The following is a 21,912-nucleotide window of genomic DNA, read 5'->3' on the forward strand; positions in this document are numbered from 1 at the left end:
TCACTCTCTTCTTCCTCTGACTGGGAAGGCTCCCGTTCTCGGGTGTGTGAAATGAAAAAGGGGCAAGGATTGGGTTGTGGCGAGGGGGATAGGAGAAAGTAAGATGTGCGTGCTTACACCATCTGCAGCATGTGAGTCAGAAGCGATTGTGAGATGATGGAGAAGTGGGAAGAGAGAAGGAGGATTAGGTATCCAGATCATCGATCCCTCCAGCGCCGAGAAAGGCAAACACAGGAGCGCCAGCAATGAGGGACAACCCCGGGCGTTATTTCTAGCATCATGGACAGGCCGTTGTAATATTAGCGGTTCAGACCTCAGATAATAAGTCTCAAAAGTTGAGTAAAATAGGTAAAATAGAGGCTGAACTGAAGTTTGAGAATTAAGAAGTCTCAGAGGATCAGAGGACAAGGGTTGCGAGCATATTGAAACAAAAGCTGTGAAGTCATAAAGAAAGAAAAGCTTATATTTATCTAACATCTTTCACGACCAAAGGTCGTCCCAAAGCGTTTTACAGGAAATAAAGTACTTTTGAAGTGTAGTCGTTGTTGTAATACGAACATACGAATTAGGAGCAGGAGTTGGCCACTCGGCCCTTCGAGCCTGCTCCGCCATTCAATAAGATCATGGCTGGTCCGATTACTCCACATTCCCGCCTACCCCATATAACTTTTCACCCCCTTGCTTACCAAGAATCTATCTACCTCTGCCTTAAAAATATTCAAAGACTCTGCTTCCACCGCCCTCTGAGGAAGAGAGTTCCAAAGACTCACGACCCTCTGTGAGAAAATATTTCTCCTCATCTCTGTCTTAAATGGGCGACCCCTTATTTTTAAACAGTGACCCTAGTTCTAGATTCTCCCACAAGAGGAAACATCCTCTCCACAGCCACGCTGTCCAGACCCCTCAGGATCTTATATGTTTCAATCAAGTCACCTCTTACTCTTCTAAACTCCAGCGGATACAAGCCTAGCCTGTCCAACCTTTCCTCATAAGACAACCTGCCCATTCCAGGTATAAGTCTGGTAAACCTTCTCTGAACTGCTTCCAACGCATTTACATCCTTCCTTAAATAAGGAGACCAATACTGTACACAGTACTCCAGATGTGGTCTCACCAATGCCCTGTACAACTGAAGTATAACCTCCCTACTTTTGTATTCAATTCCCCTCGCAATAAACGATAACATTCTATTACCTTTCCTAATTACTTGCTGTACCTGCATAGTAACCTTTTGTGATTCATGCACTAGGACACCCAGATCCCTCTGCATCTCAGAGCTCTGCAATCTCTCACCATTTAGATAATATGCTTCTTTTTTATTCTTCCTGCCAAAATGGACAACTTTGTAGGAGTCTCTGCACTCCTAGCAAAGAATCTGTAAACTCACTGGAAGTTAACAAACTGAGTTTAATGTATTAAAACTTTACAAAACAAGAAAATGCAGGAGAAGCTCTAAACAGGTCTTTTCTCTATATCTCCACACGAGGACTGGCTGGCCACACCCTCTACCTCTGACGTCATGACGTCATCACGTTTCCCGCCGTTGGGGACGTCACATGACCCACGTGATGATGTCATCGCGTCAGATCGCGATTTTGTCGATCTAGCTCTGTTTAACCAGAGCTAACACTGAAAGGTAATAATCATGATTAAAGGCAATTACACAAATCACTGAGAGTCTCTTAGTGGCTTTGCCACATACGCCCCCCCAGAATTGTCTTTAACGGAAAGAGTCAATCGCTGAGGAGGTCGGACAAGTCTGTTGGACCGACTCCTAAATTCCCGGAGGGGAAAACGCTGAGCAGGCGGCGAGCTGGTAGGTAACCTGGCGTTGTCAGGTGTGGCGGCGGCCGGTGGCCAGCCGCGGCGCGGAGGCTGCGCCAGCTCGATCGGCCGATCGAGGTCCAGGTGCGCAGGCTTGAGGCGATCAACAGAGATGTGATCCGGCTTGCCCCCGACGTCAAACACGAAACTCTTGTCCCCTGCCTGCAAAACCTTGAAAGGCCCGGCATAAGGAGGTGCGAGCGGGGTACGATGGCTGTCTTGGCGCACAAACACGAACTTGGCTTTCGACAACTCCCCCGGGACGTTGGACGAAGGCAAACCGTGCTGTGAGGTCGGAACTGGGCGGAAACAGCAGGCCGCATCCCAGTGGGTCTCTCTTTGCCTGGCCGCGGACCATGGACGTGTAGGGGACGGCAGGAATTCACCTGGGACTCGAAGCGGTTGCCCGTAAACCATCTCCGCCGCCGACGACTGGAGATCTTCCTTCGGTGCCATGCGGAGTCCTAACATCACCCACGGCAGTTTGTCGACCCAGGATGCATCCAGCAGGCTGGCCCTGAGCGACGCCTTCAAGGAACAGTGGAACCTCTCGCACAAGCCGTTCGCTTGCGGGTGATAGGCCGTAATGCGGTGGAGCTTAACGCCCAACGCGGAAATCACTTCATTCCACAGTTCGGACGAAAATTGCGGCCCCCGATCCGACGAAATATCCGCAGGGACACCAAAACGGGCCACCCATGATGAAACAAAAGCTCGAGCAACATCCGCAGAGGTGGTGGACATCATGGGGACTGCCTCCGGCCACCTCGTGGTGCGATCCACCATCGTTAAAAGGTACGTAAAGCCCCGGGAAGGTGGAAGTGGGCCCACTAAGTTGATGTGAATGTGATCAAATCGCCGCTCCGGAACCTCGAAAGTGGCGAGCGGGGCCCTGACATGCCGCTGCACCTTGGCCCGTTGGCAAACAACACAAGTGTTCGCCCAGTCTCTGACGTCTTTGCGTATTCCCCTCCATACGAATTTGGAGACCAGCAGCTTTTGCGATGCCCGCACTCCAGGATGCGATAGGCCATGTATGGCGTCGAAAACCGCTCGGCGCCATTTAGACGGAACGATCGGACGGGATGCACCCAGCGAAACATCGCAGAGCAGAGTAGTACCTGCGGAATGGAACGGCACATCCCTCGGCTGGAGGCTGGTTGGACCCGAACGAAAACCCTGGGTCTCCGGGTCGGCCGCTTGGTCAACCGCCATCTGTGTGTAGTCAATGCCCAATTGGACGGCCTGGACGGCGGCACGGGAGAGGCAGTCGGCGACGACGTTGTCCTTACCGGCCACATGCCGGATGTCGGTGGGGAACTCCGATATGTACGTCAGCTGCCGTTGCTGCCGAGCCGACCATGGTTCCGCAGACTTGGCCACTGCAAACATCAATGGCTTGTGGTCCACGAACGCGATGAAACGTCGTCCTTCGAGGAGGAAACGAAAATGGTGGATGGCCAAAAACAAAGCCAACAGCTCTCAATCGAAAGTACTGTACCGGCGCTCGTGCCGTTGTAGCTGGCGGCTAAAAAAGGCCAGAGGTTGCCATGCGCCGTCGACCCACTGCTCCTGGACGGCCCCCACCGCGTAGTCTGACGCATCCGTCGTGAGGGCGATGGTGGCTCCCGGCAGGGGGTGTGCTAACATGGTCGCATTGGCGAGCGCAGCTTTCGTCTCCTTGAAGGCGCGATCCATGTCTTGCGACCATACCACAGGCTCCTTTCCCGTCGTGCCCCTGAGGGCCTCGTAGAGTGGACGCATGAGCTGAGCTGCCCTGGGGATGAAACGATGATAGAAGTTCACCATTCCCAGGAACTACTGTAAGGCTTTCACGGATTTCGGTTTCGGGAACGCCGCGATTGCCTCCACCTTGACTCGAAGAGGCATAGCCCCAGCAGGGGTTATGCGGTGGCCCAGGAAATCAAGTTGCGCTAGGCCGAAACGGCATTTGTCTGGGTTAACGATGAGGCCATGCTGCTGCAGTCGTCGGAAAAGGACCCGAAGGTGCTCGAGATGTTCCTCCTTGGAGGTGCTGGCAACCAGAATATCATCCAAATAAACAAATAAAAAGTCAAGGTCCCGCAGGACTGAATCCATGAGGCGCTGAAACGCCTGCGCCGCGTTCTTAAGCCCAAAGGGCATTCGCAGAAATTCAAAAAGTCCAAAGGGGGTAATTACCGCTGTCTTTTCGACATCTTGAGGGTGCACTGGCCCCTGGTGGTAACCACGGACGAGGTCGATTTTCGAGAAGATGGACGTCCCCGCCAAATGGGCTGAGAAGTCCTGTATATGGGGAATGGGGTAGCGGTCGGGCGTCGTTATCTCATTGAGGCAGCGATAATCACCACAGGGCCGCCATCCCCCGCCGGGCTTGGGGACGATGTGGAGCGGGGAGGACCAGGGGCTACTGGATCGACGGATGATCCCCATTTGCTCCATCATGGCGAACTCCGCCTTCGCTGCCGCTAGCTTGCTGGGCTCTAAACGTCGCGCCCTGGCGTAAACGGGAGAGCCGGTAGTCGAAATATGATGCTTGACGGTCGGAGCCGAAAAGGTGGGCTTCGTCAGCTCGGGGAACTCCCCGAGGAGACGGGTGAAATCGTCGGGCTGTGGATGCGCACATGAAATCGTGTGTGATGCAGACGTGCTGCGCGCCCCTGAAATATCGTCGAGTGTGGCGACGCGAATGAGGCGTTGATTTTTGACGCCCAAAAAGTCAGCACCCAACAGGGCCTGCGAGATTTGAGCAGTGACGAAATTCCAGGTGAAAAACTGTCCACCAAAACATACTTGGACGAGCCGCGTTCCACAAGTGCGGATCGAACCCCCATTGGCCGCTTGCATGGGGGGACCCCGTCCGCCGGAGCGAAGGTCGATGACCGAGGCGGGAAGAATGCTGCATTGTGTCCCCGTGTCGCATAGAAAACGACGGCCCGAGATGGAGTCAGTTAAGTAGGTGAGATTCCCGGAAGCGCCGATCGCCATCGTGGCCGCGGGGGAAGTACCGGGACCGGCATGCTTGACTCGTGGCGGTCTATTCGACGGTCTGGTAATGAAACTGCATGGTGGGCGGCAGCAGCGGGCCTTCGGTCCGAAATGAGCGTGGTAGTAGCAATAACCGGTCATCGGAGGCGCCTTGGTCGGAGCCGGGGTCGGACTCCTCGTGGCGGGGCGTTGCGCGAGGGCGCAGTACTGTTGCCGGACCGCATAAATCTTATCCGCCTCTTCGGCGAGCGCAACGCAGTCTGCGGTTTCTGCTCGGGCGAGGGCCGCCTGGACTTGCTCGGGGAGTTGAGTAAGGAACAGCTCGCGAAACAGAAAGCACTGGGGCTCGGACCCCAGGAGAGTCAGCATGTGGCTCATAAGCTCCAAGGGTTTGGAGTCACCTAACCCTGGTAGCGTCAGTAACCGGTAAGGCCAAATACCTGCAGCAATCGTGTCTTGATGGCGACATACTTGTCAGCATTCGGGGGACTCTCCAGAAGGCTGATGATTCTCGACGCTGTCGAGCTCTCGAGGGCGGAGACCACGTGGAGGTATCTGGTCTGGTCCTGTACGATGTTGCGGAGCTCAAATTGCGCCTCGGCTTGCACAAACCAAGAGGCCACCTGTTGTTCCCAGAATTGGGGGAGCTTCAAGGCCACTGCATTGGCCTCCATTACTGGCCCGTTCTCTGCGTTCACCGCGAAAAACGATCGCGAGGATTCGGGGTCACCAATGTAGGAGTCTCTGCACTCCTAGCAAAGAATCTGTAAACTCACTGGAAGTTAACAAATTGAGTTTAATGTATTAAAACTTTACAAAACAAGAAAATGCAGGAGAAGCTCTAAACAGGTCTTTTCTCTATATCTCCACATGAGGACTGGCTGGCCACGCCCTCTACCTCTGACGTCATGACGTCATCACGTTTCCCGCCGTTGGGGACGTCACATGACCCACGTGATGACGTCATCGCGTCAGATCGCGATTTTGTCAATCTAGCTCTGTTTAACCAGAGCTAACACTGAAAGGTAATAATCATGATTAAAGGCAATTATACAAATCACTGTGAGAGTCTCTTAGTGGCTTTGCCACAACTTCACATTTTCCCACATTATACTCCATCTGCCTGATCTTTGCCCACTCACTTAACTTATCTATATCCCTTTGTAGCCTCCTTATGTCCTCTTCACAATTTACTTTCCTACCTATCTTTGTTTCATCAGCAAATTTAGCAACCATACCTTCGGTCCCTTCATCGAAGTCATTTATATAAATTGTAAAAAGTTGAGGCCCCAGCACTGATCCCTGTGGCACACCACTCGTTACATCTTGCCAATCAGAAAATGATCCATTTATGCCTACTCTCTGTTTCCTGTTAGCTAGCCAATCTTCTATCCATGCCAATATGTTACCCCCTACACCATGAGCTTTTATTTTCCGCAATAACCTTTGATGTGGCACCTTATCAAATGCCTTCTGGAAATCTAACTACAGTACATCCACTGGTTCCCCTTTATCCACAGCACATGTTACTTCCTCAAAGAACTCCAATAAATTGGTTAAACATGATTTCCCTTGCACAAAACCATGTTGACTCTGCCTGATTACTTTGAACTTTTCTAAATGCCCTGCTATAATATCTTTAATAATAGCTTCTAACATCTTCCCTATGACAGATGTTAAGCAAACTGGCCTGTAGTTTCCTGCTTTCTGTCTCCCTCCCTTTTTGAATAAAGGAGTTACATTTGCTATTTTCCAATCTAATGGAACCTTCCCCGAATCTAGGGAATTTTGGAAAATTAAAACCAACGCATCAACTATCTCACTAGCTACTTCTTTTAAGCCCCTAGGATGAAGTCCATCAGGACCTGGGGACTTGTCAGCCCGCAGCTCCAACAATTTGCTCAGTACCACTTCCCTGGTGATTATAATTTTCTTGAGTTCCTCCCTTCCATTTCCTGATTTACAGCTATTTCTGGGATGTTACTTGTATCCTCTATAGTGAAGACCGATGCAAAATACCTGTTCAATTCAACTGCCATCTCCTTATTTTCCATTATTAATTCCCCAGACTCACTTTTTATTGGACCAATGCTCACTTTGTTAACTCTTTTCTTTTTTAAATATCTATAGAAACTCTTACTATCTGTTTTTATATTTCTAGCTAGCTTTCTCTGGTACTCTAATTTTTCTCTCCTTATTAATCTTTTAGTCATTCTTTGCTGTTTTTTATATTCTGTCCAATCTTCTGACCTGCCACCCATCTTTGCGCAATTATATGCTTTTTCTTTAAGTTTAATACTATCTTTAACTTTTTTAGTTAACCACAGATGGTGGGTCCTCCCCTTGGAATTTTTTTTTCTTGTTGGAATGTATATATTCTGTGTATTTTGAAATATCCCCTTAAATGTCTGCCACTGCAACCCTATTAACCTATCCCTTAACCTAATTTGCCAGTTCACTTTAGCTAGCTCTGCTTTTGTGCCCTCATAATTGCCCTTATTTAAGTTTAAAATACTAGTCTTGGACCCACTCTTCTGTCCCTCAAACAGAATGTAAAATTCAATCATATTATGATCGCTGCTACCTAGGGGCGCCTTCACTATGAGGTCATTAATTAATCCTATCTCATTGTGCAATACCAGGTCTAGTATAGCCTGCTCTCTGGTTGGCTCCAGAACGTGCTGTTGTAAGAAACTATCCTGAAAACATTCCATGAACTCCTCATCTAGGCTACCTTTGCCCATCTGATTTTTCCAGTCTATATGCAGATTAAAATCCCCCATGATTATTACCGTGCCCTTCTGACAAGCACCCATTATTTCTTCCTTTATACTCCATCCTACCATGTGGTTACTGTTAGGGGGCCTGTACACCACTCCCACAAGTGATTTCTTGACTTTATTATTTCTCATCTCTACCCAACCCGCTTCTACATCCTGGTTTCCTGAACTTAGGTCATCCCTCTCTATTGTGCTAATACCATCATTAATTAACAGAGCTACCCCTCCACCTTTTCCCACCTTCCTGTCCTTCCTAAATGTCATGCACCCTTCAATATTCAGGTCCCAATCTATGTCATCCTGCAGGACAGGGTGAGGACTCTGAAGTTAGTGGTTACGCCTTTCCTGGAGGATGCACCACCTTTATCTGTTGACCCGTATAAGCAGATTAAGACAGACAAGCCACTACAGGTTGAAAATGCCACCGAGCAAGGCTGAAAACACCCAGTTAAAAATGCTGCCGGGGAAACTCCCAGAAAGAAACGCCAAGACTGAGAAAACCAGAGAGGAGGAAAACAGCTGCTAAAACCACAGGAAAAGGAGACTAGATTCCAGGCAGTGAGCTATCTTTTCTCACATGATGACATCTCCTCAAAAAGGATGAGTCATGTCCCCATTCAGAAAGGGCCAAGGAAGTTGACTCCTCCCAGAAGGAAGAGATAGATTCCGCCCAAGACTGAGAGGGAGAAGATCGCTTTTCCAGAGGGAGGTGTTGTACTGGCAACCCAGTTCCATGGACAACAGCCTCTCCAGCTTCATGGGTAGCCATAGTCCTCGTGAAGGAAGACATACTTGGGTAGAAACTGGCCCTGGTTGTGCCTGTTTTCTGGGCAGAAAACAGGGGGCAAAAACAACAAATTTTGGGGCGCAACATCCTGCGCCTGCGTTACATGCGACGCCATATTGGTAAATGCGGCTTTGCAGGCGTCCCAGGCGACTGATTAAAAAAGGCGTTAGCCCCCCCCGCCATAATATGTTAATTTCGGGCCTAATGCCTGCTTAAGGACCATTTCCTAAAATCTGACAGTGCTGAGTGGAACAAGTGCCGGGCCTAGGGCTGCCAATCCTCCAGGATTGTCCCGGAGTCTCCAGGCATTGAAGATTAATCTCCAGGACACTACAGCGAGCAACACCCAGGAGAAACATCACAGGGGCGTTAAAAATGTGTGTGTGGTTTTTAAAAAATTTCTTTGAACTCTTTAATTTCTTAGTAATAAAAATATTGGAGATGGGTTAAGACAAAAGGCTGTTTCACTGACAGTCAAGAGCATCCAATTGGGTAATTAAGAGCTTCTTTGATTTCCAATTGGCGTGGGAAGGTGGAGCACTGCGAGGATGGACTTGTCAAGCGACCAATGGCAGTAGTGTGGGGGCGGGGCAGTTGGCGGCAGGTGGTCATGTGACGAAGCTTCCGGGAATACGTCCAACCAGAGTTGGCAGCCCTAGCCGGGCCTGCTCCATTCTGTGTTTTGGTTCCTAATGCCGTCTAACCAATGGTCCTTAAAGGGACCACTGGAGACCGTCACCAAAAGGGAACTTACATTTATTGAAACTTCAATTTATGTGGAGCTGGGGGCAGCAGGAGTGCTCCCCCCAGGCGCCACAACACTCCCGAAGGCCGCTGCTAGCCTGAAACTGCCCCCCGCTCCCGCTGTCCTCCTCTTCATTCCACCCCACCCCAGGACCTACCTGACAGCCACTGCCGGCGAGGCAGCCAGCCCAGCTTCATCATCGTCAAGCTGCCTCTGGACACCTGTATGCCATTCACAGCTCACCGGCTGAAGAGGCGAGTGGCCCAATCTTGGGTGAGTCTCGGGTCTACAGCGCGACGCCCGTGTCAGGCTCGAAAATGGGGCCCAGACCAGTTTCTAGCCCCAGGAGTGTTACCTGGAATATTCTTACCCCGAAGAGAGGGCCAAGCCCACCCCCGAGCCCAGCTGATGAAATGATTCACCGAGGGGCTTACACAGTGACACAAGTCCTCACAAATCACTGTCAGACAACCGATGATTATGTGGTACAATTGGCCCACCACATATACTATCTCCGAGCAAATAGCTGAGGTACAGCAGGAAATGAGGAGTCCCACTCCATCTCCAGAACAAGGGGACATTCTAACATAACTCCCGATGGTTATTGGGCACAGCCTATGTTGACAAATTTGATGGGAGGACTACAATCACCGCAGGGGGACGGGGAGTCGCTCCAATAAGGCCCCCTGGTGACCTGTGCACCTCCACTATCAGGTGAGGTGCCTCCTATAACCTCTGCTGGCTGTTAACCAGCCAGGATCGATAATCCTAATCAGGGGACCCCACCTTTTTACCACAAACAGCCACTTCTCTTCCTACGGCAGCTTGCACCCTGGGGGAGCCTGCCATGCGGGTGAAGCTCAGTGCTCTCTTGTTCTACTTTGCTCTGCCCATGGGGAAGGAGATGTAGGTGTTCCCCCTGGTGTAGAGAGCCTCGGCGAGCTCCCTGATACAGCGGGGGACTGCGAACTGGGATATGTCACCTGCTGCAGCCTATGCCTCTTTTTTTTAAATATAATTTTAATTCCTTTATTTTCAATAAATTCCAGTTTTGGCAGAACCACCTTATCTTCTTGCAGAAGTGTTTCTAGCCCGCACTCCAGTTATCGGCTGTTTGAACATTTCGCGTTGTTTTCTGGACTGTCTTTCCTATCAAGTTTTTCTTTTCAATTTCTCTGGGCTAATTCCCTTTCAATCGCATTGAAACTGGATAAGTTCTCATTTTCTAGTTGAGTACCTTTGCCTTCGATTGTTCCCTTAATTATGTTATGGTTGCTGTTTCCTAAGTGTTCCACAACCCTTGCATTATCAACTTACTCCAATTCATTTCCCAGACCTAAATCCAACATTACCTCTTATTGAACCATTGATATAAAAAACAATCCTGAACATGTTGTTCGTTACTCTTATCCCAGTTTTTCTTTAGATAATTAAAGTCACCCATTTTATGGTCCTGTTGTTCCTGCATTTTCTCTAACTTGTCTACATAGCTCTTCATCTATCTCCTTTCCAATAATATACTCTTTGGGGTAGGTAGTAGCTGTTCCTATGTTCCTTCCTATGTTCCTATGTAACCGCTCTGTAACCTCCTCCAGCCCTACAACCCTCCGAGATCTCTGCGCTCCTCCAATTCTGGCGTCTAGCGCATCCCGACTCTCTTCGTCCCACCATTGGTGGCCGTGCCTTCAGTTGCCAAGGCCCTAAGCTCTGGAATTCCCTCCCTGAACCTCTGCGCCTCTCTCACCTTTCTCTCCTCCTTTAAGACGCTGCCTCTTTGACCAAGCTTTTGGTCACCGGTCCTAATATCTGCTTATGTGGCTCGAAGTCAAATTTTGTTTAATAATCGCTCCTGTGAAACGCCTTGGGATGTTTATAGCTGCTATGAAAGAACCTAAAAAAACAATAAAATTAAATCATCTTGAATAAAAATATACTTCCTTGGGAAAATACTGGACCTGAAACTGGTTAACATAAATCACTGATCTGTGCAAAGATATACAAGTTGCATATCTGGATAGAGATCCAACATTTCTCTACTTTTGTCTCCCTTCAGATTTTTATCAATAGAGTTTTTGTTGCATATAAAAACATAAGACTCTTCAATGTCATACCTTCCATTTGCTAGTACCTGTATTTCCTTCAATGATCTGTTTATCTTATAGATCATAACGACATAAACATTCCATTTCTGCTTCTTCTTATCGTGTCCACGGACAGTCTATACATAGCCCAGCCAGAACTGGACACATTTTTGCGCCTTGTTGTTGGATTCGGCAAGATCTGCAACAGTGCAGGGTTCCTCTAACGATGGGCATTGCAGGAGATGTTGCATAGTCTGTGCCTCAGTTCCACATTCACAAGTTGTCGGGCTGGTTGAATATCCCCATTTGCTTAGTGACACCTTTGAGCAACCTACACCGGTCCTAAGTCTGTTAAGGCACTTCCAGATTGCCCAGTTGCAATTAGCTCCTGGGGGAAGGCTTTCATCAGGTAAAATTTACATCGCTGGGTGTTGTTCAAGACTGGCGAGCCGGTCTTTCCACAAGGCGATGCGGGCTTCAGATGAGGTTGATTGTAATGGAACAACACTGTTCATGAAGCTCTTCCTTGACTTTAGGCGGCTGGGTGTAGGTGTATTACAATGCAGAGGGTGCCTCTCATCTGATGTTTGATGGAGTCGCTCTTTCTTGCTGGCTACCGTTCTTCTTATATCAGGAGGAGCGATACCCGCCAGGATATATAGGCTGTTGGTGTTTGTTGGTTTTAAGCAACCTGTGATAAATCGGCAGCTTGCATTCAGAACGGCATCCATCTTCTTGGCATGAGTAGACCTTTCCCATGCAGGGCAGGCGTATTCGGCAGTGGAAGAGCAAAGAGCAAGTGCACTGGTTCGCAATGTTTTTGGGCTTGCTCCCCATCTTGTGTTAGTGAGCTTATTCAGGATGTTGTTTCATGCGCTTACTTTTGCCTTTGTTTTCTCGATGTGGTTCTTGAAGGTGAGGCATCGGTCAAGGGTGACTCCTAAGTAGATAGGGTGCTCGCAATGCGTCAGTGTTGCTCCACACCAGGTTACTTTCAATTGGCGTTTGGCTTCACGGTTTCTGAGGTGGAATGCACAAACTTGCGTCTTTGATGGGTTTGCGCGAAGGTGGTTTTCTTCATAGTAGGATTTTAGTCCCTCCAAGGCCTCAGAAAGCGTTTTCTCCACGGTGTTAAAATCAGTGCTTTGGGCAGTGACACATAAGTCATCAGCATATATAAAATGGCGTGTGACACCGTCTATAGGTTGGTCATTCGTGTAGATGTTGTACAGCAGCGGTGCAAGCACGCTTCCCTGAGGAAGACCATTCTTCTGAATACGCCACCTGCTGCGCTTCCCACCTAGTTCAACATAGAACCGGCGATTCTGAAGCATGCTTTCTAACAGCTCTGTTAAGTGAATATCTTTTGTCATCTCTAGAATCTTGCAGAGGAGACGTCTATGGTTCACTGTATCGTATGCTGCTGACAGGTCTACAAAAACAGCACCTGTTACCATCCCTTGCTCAAAACCATCTTCGATGTGTTGTGTGAGGTTGAGCAGTTGGCTTGTTGTTGATTTGCCGGGGCGGAAACCTGCTTGCTCTGGAATTATCTTCTCATCTACAGTTGGTGCTATCCTATTGAGTATCAGGCGTTCAAACAGCTTATAGGTGTGTCAAAGCAGTGAAATTGGCCAAAACTCTTAGGATCTGAGGGATCTTTTCCAGGCTTTAATAGTGCTATTACATGTGCCTTCTGCCAGATATTAGGTGGCTTGTGTGTTGCCAGACAGTGGTTGAACAATTGTAGGAGCCACTTCTTTGCTTGCTGTCCAAAATGCTTTATCTGCTCCGTTGCTATGTTGTCAAGACCAATTGTTTTCCCGTGTTTTAGATTAGATGTACCAATTTCCAGCTCTTCCATGGTGAATGGTCTAGTGAAGCCAGGTTCATCACTGTACTTCTTCCTATCTAGTTGTGCTCTTGGTTGTTTCTTGTTGATTTTTCCATTTAGGAGCAACTGGTGTGCAACTTGGTTAGCAGACACATTTGGATGTTGGGCAGCTTTCTTGGGATCACCTCCAAGTTTGCGTATGAGAGACCATGCCTTCTTGCTGTTTTTTGTAAGATCTGTTGTCTCTATCAAGGTGTTCCAGGTGTTTTGACGTTCTTGAGAGATACTTAACATCACTCTCTCACCGGTAGATATTGTTTCCTCTGAGAAGGGGTCAGATTCAAACATTGAGACATACTCCCAGTAGAGTTCAGCATTCTCCTTGGTGAGACCAGGGATGTAGTGTACTCTGCAACCTCGGGGGATCTTCCTTCTCGCTGTTTTTTGGACAGCTTTTGCAAAGAGGTTGTAGTGCTCAGGTAGTGGTTTAATGCATTTAACCTTGCAGCCAAGTGCTCGTGTGAAACCGTTCCAATCGGCCTTCTTGAAGTTGAAGCGCCTTTTGAATGGTACGACGGTTGGTAACACTGCTGCATTTACCTGGATACCAATAGGACGGTGTTGTGTCTGTGGTATTGGGTCTGTGACAAGCTTCTTGCAGAGGCCAGTGATGTCGTTGCTGGCAATGGCAAGATCTGGATTATATCTACACTTCCAGCGGGCACTGTGGAAGGAGGCTGGCAATTTAGGATCGTGGATGAGACTAAGCTGGTTAGCGTCCATCCATTCTTCGACTGCTTCACCATCGTTGTTAGTCTCCTTGTACCCCCATTGGGTACTGTGGCTATTAAAGTCTCCAATGATGATCTGTGGTTTATTGTGCAGGTTGGGTACAGGGTTAGAGAAGCTGAAATCTGTGCCAGGTGGCTTGTACACTGAGGTCACTACTACTTTGCTCAGCTCTACGGTTAGAATTTCGATGTTGTCCTCCTCTGTTTTAGAAGTGGCTTCTACAACTGAACCAGCTCTAACAAATACAGCACTGCCATATTGTCGATGAGGTCTTTCAATAGCCAGGACCATTCCTGGTATTTTTGGGCGGTTGTTCTCACTTCCTCTATGTGTCTCCTGCAGGCACACTCCAACTCATTGCATAATGTAGCGAGGGTGTTTTGTTTAGCTATAGAGAACCCTTCAAAATTAGCAGATATAACAGTCAATGCCGCTCTTGAAAAAGACCCGTGTTTCTGACATTGACGACTACTTCCGTCTTCAGGCATGATGTTGGAACTTGATCAAATTAGCGGTACGAAATCGATGTATACACTACTTGCTGTGCGTGGTGGTGGTAGAATTGGTTGAAACAGGGCCGCGACGTAAACTTCATTATGGAAGGAGGCCATTTCGGCCCATCGTCTCCGTGCTGGTCAACAAAGAGCTATCCAGCCTAATCCCACTTCCCAACTCTTTGTCTGTAGCCCTGCAGGTTAGAGCATCCCAAGTGCACATCAAGTACTTTTTAAATGTGGTTAGGGTTCCTGCCTCTACCACCCTTTCAGGCAGTGAGTTCCAGACCCCAACAACCCTCTGGGTGAAGAAATTTCCCCTCAAATCTGGACATGCACGCCAAGGTCACTTTGTTCCTCTACACTACTCAGTGTCCTACCATTTAATGTGTATTCCCTTTCCTTGTTAGCCCTCCCCAAATGCATTACCTCACACTTCTCCGGATTGAATTCCATTTGCCACTGTTCTGCCCACCTGACCAATTTATTGATATCTTCCTGCAGTCTATAGCTTCCTTCTTCAGTATCAACCACACGGCCGATTTTAGTATCATCTGCAAACTTTTTAATCATACCCCCTATATTCAAGTCTAGATCATTGATATATACCACAAAAAGCAAGGGACCTAGTACTGAGCCCTGCGGAACCCCACTGGAAACAGCCTTCCAGTCACAAAAACACCCATCAACCATTACCCTCCGCTTCCTGTCTCCGAGCCAGTTTTGAATCCAACTTGACACTTTGCCCTGGATCCCATGGACTTTTAACTTTGTGACCAGTCTGCCATGTGGAACCTTATCAAAAGCCTTGCTAAAGTCCATATACACTACATCAAATGCACTACCCTCATCTACCCTCCTTGTTATCTGCTCAAAAAATTCAATCAAGTTTGTCAGACACGACCTTCTCTTAACAAATCTGTGTTGACTATCCTTGATTAATCTGTGTCTTTCTAAATGAAGATTTATCCTGTCCTTCAGAATTCTTTCCAAAAATTTTTCCACCACCGAGGTTAGGCTGACTGGCCTGTAATTACTCGGTCTATCCTTTTCTCCCTTTTTAAACAAGGGTACCACATTAGCAGTCCTCCAGTCCTCCGGCACCACACCTGAAGCCAGAGAGGGTTGGAAAATGATGGTCAGGACCTCGGCTATTTCCTCTTTTGCTTCGCTTAACAGCCTGGATACATTTCATCCGGGCCTGGGGATTTATTCACTTTTAAAGCTGCTAAACCCCTTAATACTTCCTCTCTCATTATGTTTATTTCATCTAATATTTCACACTCCGCCTCCCTGATAGCAATGTCTGCTTCGCCCCTCTCCTTTGTGAAAACAGGCGCAGAGTATTAAGAACCCTACCGACATCTCCCGCCTCCACACACAGATTACACTCATGATCTCTAATAGGCCCTACCCTTTCTTTAGTTATTCTCTTACTCTTAATATATTTATAAAACATCTTTGGGTTTTTCTTGATTTTACTTGCCAAGGATTTTTCATGCTCTCTCTTTGCTTTCCTAATATCCTTTCCTAATTGCACCCCTGCACTTTCTGTACTCCTCTAAAGATTCTGGAGTATTTAGCCCTCGGTATCTGTCATACGCCTCCCTTTTTTTCTTTATCCTACCCTGTATGTCCCTAGACATCCAGGGGGTGCTAGATTTGTTAGCCCCACCTTTTTTCTTTAAGGGCACATAATATTTGGTCTGAACCCACCGGATCTCCTCCTTGAATGCCTCCCACTGCTCTGACACTGATTTACCTTCAAGTAGCTGTTTCCAGTCCACTATGGCTAAATCCCCTCTGAGCTTAGCAAAATTTGCTTTTCCCCAATTTAGAATTTTTATTCCTGGTCTATCCTTGTCCTTTTCCATAACTACCTTAAATCTAACAGAATTATGGTCACTAGCACCAAAATGCTCCCCCACTGATACACCTACCTGCCCAGCTTAATTCCCTAAAACTAAGTCCAGAACCGCCCCCTCCCTTGTTGGGCTTGCTAAATACTGGCTACAAAAGTTCTCCTGGATGTATTTTAGGAATTCCTCACCCTCTATACTCTTCACACTAATTTTATCCCAGTTAATATTAGGGTAGTTGAAATCCCCTACTATTACTACTACTATAGTTTTTGCACTTCTCAGAAATTTGTCTACATATTTGCTCTTCTATCTCCCTCTCACTGTTTGGGGGTCTGTAGTACACTCTCAGCAGTGTGATCGCCCCTTTCTTGTTTTTCAATTCGACCCATATGGCCTCGTTTGATGATCCCTCCAACATATCATCCCTCCTCACAGCTGTAATAGTTTCTTTAATCCTCTATTTTTACCTCCCTCTCTATCCTGTCTGAAAATCCTGTAACCAGGAATGTTCAGCTGCCATACCTGCCCCTCTTTCAGCCAAGTCTCTGTAATAGCTATAATATCATAGTCCCAAGTATCTGCCTGTGCCCTCAGCTCATCTGCCTTGTTCGCTATACTCCTTGCATTGAACTATATACTGTTTAGTACAGGCAAACCTCCTTGTTGACTACTATTTAGCCCTTGATTCCTCTGTCCTTCCAATTTACTTTCTACGTTTTTGTTTTCCAATTCCAGTTTTTCTTCCCTCCCTATTGACTCTATTCTTAGGTTCCTATCCCCCTGCCAAGCTAGTTTAAACCCTCCCCAACAGCACGAGCAAACCCTCCCGTGATGATATTGATCCCATTCCTGTTGAGGTGCAATCCATCTGGCTTGTAGAGGCCCCACCTCCCCCAGAAACGGTTCCAATTCCTCAGGAATCTAAAGCCCTCCCTCCTACACCATCTCTCCAGCCACGCATTCATCTGCTCTATCTTCCTATTTCTGTACTCACTAGCACGTGGCACTGGTAGTAATCTGGAGATTACTACCTTCGAGGTCCTGCTTTTTAACCTCTTTCCTAGCTCCCTAAACTCTGCCTACAGGACATCATCCCTCTTTCTACCTATGTCGTTGGTACCTATATGGACCACGACCTCTGGCTGTTCACCCTCCCCTCTCAGAATGCCCTACAGCCGTTCAGTGACATCCTTGACCCTGGAACCAGGGAGGCAACATACCATCCTGGAGTCACATCTGCGGCCGCAGAAACACCTGTCTGCTCCCCTAACTATTGAATCCCCTATCACTATTGCTCTCCCTCTCCTCTTCCCCCCACCCCCCACCATTCACTGCAACTCACTAAGCCACTTCCAAAGGTGCACACAAATCTGTCCAAGAACACAAAGTGTTGAAAATAAAGGTTTCAATGTTTGATGCCACATTAACAGAAACTTCACATGAACATTGGATAAAACACCCAAGTGGCTACCCTTGTGTTCTGTTAGTTGGTATGATTGCACTAGGATGAGGGTGAGTGTGACTGGTGGCTAGTGAGATGGGGGAAGTGATAATGTAGATAGAGAGGGATGGGTGAAGGTGCAAGGTAAGTTGGTGTGAGTAAGGATGTGCAGGAGTAGGGTAGGGAAGGCAGAGAGATGGGGATGTGATGAGAGGCACAGCAGGATGAAGGTGAATGTGGCTTTGTACTAACGTTTCGTGATCTACTGAGATCATTGAAATGTTTGCGGCGCTGCACCCAGGTCCTCCTGACCACATCCCTGCTTGTGCCCTCCTGTGCAATGTGAAACCAGGCTGTGTTGGTCTCCTGGGGAAGTCTCTTCCACCCATTGGAAGGGAAGAAGACCTCCCTGTGTGGTGTGGCTCCCTCCATAAGCATACGGAGGGAGTCATGGGAGAACCTGGGTGCAGCCCTGCATCTCTGTGCAGTCATTGTCGGTGTTTGCAGCACTTCAATGCTGTAGAACACTGACAGCACAAATGTCAAAATAAATTTGGACACGGTCCCTTTAAGGAAACCGGCTGATGACGCGTCATCAAATGATGTCACCAGATCCGCTTCCTCTAATTGGCCAGATGTGCATTCCACGGGTGTGAGCTGCCCTGCCATACCTCTAATTTTTTGATTCTGTAATGACAAGGTATCATAGAACACAAATGCCATTCTAGAAGTGATGCTAAGAAGTTTTCACTCATATTCTACTTTACCCAATGCTGTAAGAACTAAAGTTCACCAGTGTTAAATCTGTGAGTTATCTAGTTAATTAAGACACAGACTAATTAATAACAATCAAAAACAGGTCTTTACTGGTTGGAGGTAGGGACTATTCTGAATACAAGATTACTGCACAGTGCTTATATACCGGTGTGTTCACCCCGGTATTACGTCTACAGCAGCCTGAGAAAGTAGTACATCTCTTAAGGTGGAACAGGCTTAAGCTCTCTTAAGGTGGAACAGGTTACATACACAACACTCCTCCCTTCTTAGCTTTATAGTCATCCTCCCCATTTAACATAACGTAATAACATATATACATATATAACTTCATGTTTAACATAACATATCACAGATTCAGTCTCTGCGGAAAACAGTTCACAGATTCAATCTCTGTGGTGTAGTCGGTTCACGTTACTCATTCAATAGTCCTTTCATGGATTTAACAGCTTGAACTTCCGAACTGATTTGGCTCCGTTCGGAGGGACCACGTGTGTGATCTGGTAGAGGTGATAATGGTTCAGATGGGTCATCTTCTGTTTTTACTTTTCCTTTTCTGCTTCTTGGAGACTCTCTGGGCTCCATTGTCAGCTGCCACAGCTGCCAGCTGCATGCGCAGTTCCTCCTTCTCTTCCTCCTTTTTTTGTAGTAGAGCCACCTTCTCCCGATGTTCCGTAGACTTTCGGTGCTCCTCCATGATTTCTGTATGGTGGGAGTCGAAGTTACAAGTTGGGCAGGACAGGACATAGTAATATTTGGAGTCGTCCGACAGGTCAGCGAGAGGGTCGTCTATTTCCTCCATACCCAGCTGGACATTAGCCAGCTCTTGTTCCAAATCCAGACATCTTTCCTGAAGAGACTTCTTCATGTGTACCTCTGCCTCCAGCTTTTTCTGGGCTTTCAGCAAGTCGTTTACTAGTGACCTCATTTGTGATTTTAATACTTCAACTTCCTTTGGAGATTGATTGATCGGACTATGCAATCCCTCTACCGGAGCAGCTGTTTCAGCGGTCTGTTGTTCTACATTGACATAAGTCAGCGTACTTTTGGCATCCAATGGCTGCTCTGTTGCAGTCGTTTCAGTCTGTGTCGTCACATCAGCCATCTCAATGACTTTTGAGAGCTCCGAACCCTTTTCCTTTGAAGATCGCAGCTCGTGTTCAAGTTTTTCCCATTTCAGAGTCTTGTCCCTCAGCATATGAAGGAGTTGGCTGACCGTTAACTCTTCTGACACCAGATTATGGCACGCACCTTCAGAACCTGAATCAGCTTTGATTCGTTCGGCCTCCTCGCGCAGATGGTTGGTGTGCTCCTGCTCCATTTTCTCCATCAGTTGCTTCTGTTGCCTTTCCAGATTCTCCCACTCTGTAACAAAGAACTTTTTTATTTCATTCATCTCTTGCTCAAAACGGCGAATCATTTGTTCTAATTGCTGTTGTAGTTTGAAATGGAGTTGAGTTCGAGCCCAGTGTCCCTCAAAAATGTGCATATCAGTAGACTTGACAGACTCAGAATTCTCTGTTAAACTATGTTGTTGTTGCTCAGTGGAATTCTGTGCTGAAACTTTGTCTTTTGCACATGGGTTGGTCTTACCATCATCAGTTCTAGAGTCTGGGCTGATTATCTGCACCGAGTTCTCACTCTTTATGGCTTTTAGCGAATGCCAATCCATATTTATGTTTCTAAACCACTCCCGGCCTAGTAGTGGTGGACCTCCCTCCGGTAGCACATATAAGTCCATTATTTGACTTCCTTCGCCCTTGTTGGCCACTGCAACCTTTATTGTCCCGATGGGGTACACTCTCTGCCCCGTGTAGGTTGTCAATATAATCTCCGTATCCTGTAGGGGAATATGTTGGAATAACCTTCTGTAATCTTTCTTATTCATGACCGACAATGCCGATCCAGTGTCCAATTCCATTTTTACTTGGACTCCTTCTATCTGAAGAGTAACCCAAATTGTCTGGAGGTCTGCACCCTTACCAACGTTGAGTACCCTTAAGCTAGCCAGTTCAATACTGCTTAAGCCAGCCAGTTCATTACTGCTAGCGTCTGAATCAGACTCCTGTTCGGCCACCTTGTGTACTTTTGCATATTTTCCTTGCGGTGACTTCTTGTTGCTGGTCTTCTTCCCTGACCTGCATACTCTAGCTATATGTCCAAGCCTACCACAAGTTCTACATTCTTGGTTTTTAAACCAACACTGGTTCTGATCATGCGTTGTCTTTCCACAATGATAACATTTGCCAGAACTCACACCCAATTTGTGTGCACTGAGCTCCGGTGACCGTAGCTGCATTACTGCCGTGCCTCTCGCTGCGGCTTCGTGTGCTGCTGCCATAGTGACCGCCTTCTCAAGCGTCAGCTCATTCTCCTCGAGCAGTCGCTTTTGTGTATCCTGTTTAAATAAACCACACACAAATTTGTCTCGTAGTGCATCTGTCAGTCCCGTTCCAAACTGGCAATATTTCGCTAATTTACGCAATTCCAGCAAATATTCAGCATTGCTTTCATGCTGTAGCTGCCTTCTGTCGTAAAATTTAAATCGTTCCGCTAGCATCAGCGGCGTGGGGTTTAGATGATCTTTCAGGACAGTAACAATCTCATCGAACGTCTTATCCGCCGGTTCATCTGGTGATAACAGGTGTTTCAATTGCCCGTATGTCTTCGCACCCATTAAATTTAATAATGTTAGTGCTTTATCAGCCTCACGAATTTTATTGGCCTTACAATAATTTTTAACTCGTTCAACATATATGGCCCAATCTTCGATGTCACTATCAAAGTTGCTAATATTCCCGTGTTTAGGCATTGTAGTACTTTATCAGATTTGCAATTTCTCAGATTTTTTTTTTTTTACTGCTATCCAAGATGGCGGCTTCCCGCTCTTGCCGTCGTCCTCCGCCCACAAAATGGCGGTTTTCCCGCGCTTGGCGGTCTTCACCCGTCCCCCGACGCCGTCTCCCTTCAGCCCCCGAGTGCGGCCCTTATCTTCGCCGCGATCGCCCGAGTGCGGCCCTTATCAGCGGATGCGATCGCTGGATCGCGAAGTGGCTCCCGACCGAAGCGGCTCTCGGCCCTTATCTGGAGATGCGATCGCTCTCGCGGCTCTCGGCCCTTATCAGGAGATGCGATCGCTCTGTTGAAACGCCTCCCGCTCGAAGCGGCTCTCGCGCCCTATTCCTCCGGCTCCCCCAGCCCCGTTCGTGCGGCCAACGCGGTCGACTGCCTGTCGCGTCGCTGCCCGGCTCAGACAACGGCTTACCCACCACCAAGCTGGAGAAGAAGCTGACGGTCGCCGATGGAGGCTCCGAGGTCAGGATGTCTTCCAGTGGGGTGGAGAGGGTGGAAACCTCTCTGCAACGTCCTGGCTGTGGACGAAGCTGCCGTGGAGTGACTGCCGCAGGGTCCGAATCAGACTCGTCGCCAGTGTTAAATCTGTGAGTTATCTAGTTAATTAAGACACAGACTAATTAATAACAATCAAAAACAGGTCTTTACTGGTTGGAG

Source organism: Somniosus microcephalus, chromosome 11, assembly GCF_052327205.1.
Source record: "Somniosus microcephalus isolate GS21.2 chromosome 11, FLI_Smic_1.0, whole genome shotgun sequence".
NCBI lineage: Eukaryota > Metazoa > Chordata > Chondrichthyes > Squaliformes > Somniosidae > Somniosus > Somniosus microcephalus.